This window comes from Mandrillus leucophaeus, unplaced genomic scaffold (genome assembly GCF_000951045.1).
Source record: "Mandrillus leucophaeus isolate KB7577 unplaced genomic scaffold, Mleu.le_1.0 Scaffold440, whole genome shotgun sequence".
NCBI lineage: Eukaryota > Metazoa > Chordata > Mammalia > Primates > Cercopithecidae > Mandrillus > Mandrillus leucophaeus.
Window position 1 is genome coordinate 356,782 of NW_012104699.1, and position 472 is coordinate 357,253.

Genomic DNA, 472 nt, shown 5'->3' on the forward strand with positions numbered 1-472 from the left:
GCCAGAGGGACCCGGGTCCCAGACCCCAAAGTCGCCGAGGGGAGCCCCGGGCGCCGCCACAGCTGGTTCCGGCCGGTTCCAACCTGTCCCTCCTCAGGTCTCGGGACACCAGTCCCGCACACTCACCATTTTCCGGCTTCCAGGTGTCCGGCCGTCCTCCCTCATCCTATCCAGCGTTGGCCACGGCGCTAGTAGCAGGAGCTATCACGGACAGGTGATGGTCGAGCCGCCCAGCAACCTCGCTGCGTAACGGCGTACGACGTCCACCTGTTTTGTGACGCGTTGCCCCACCCACCTTCCACGTGGCGCTTCTGATTGGGCAGTTCACGAAGCCCCGCCCTCTTCACCTGGGGTGACAGAGCTGCGAAAGGTCATGTCGCTGGGGAAACCCTGCTTCAGTCCGGGAGGAAACCAGTCCCAGGCAGGGGCAGTCGCGTAGAAGCCGAACTTGTTCCCAGCCTCTCGATGGACT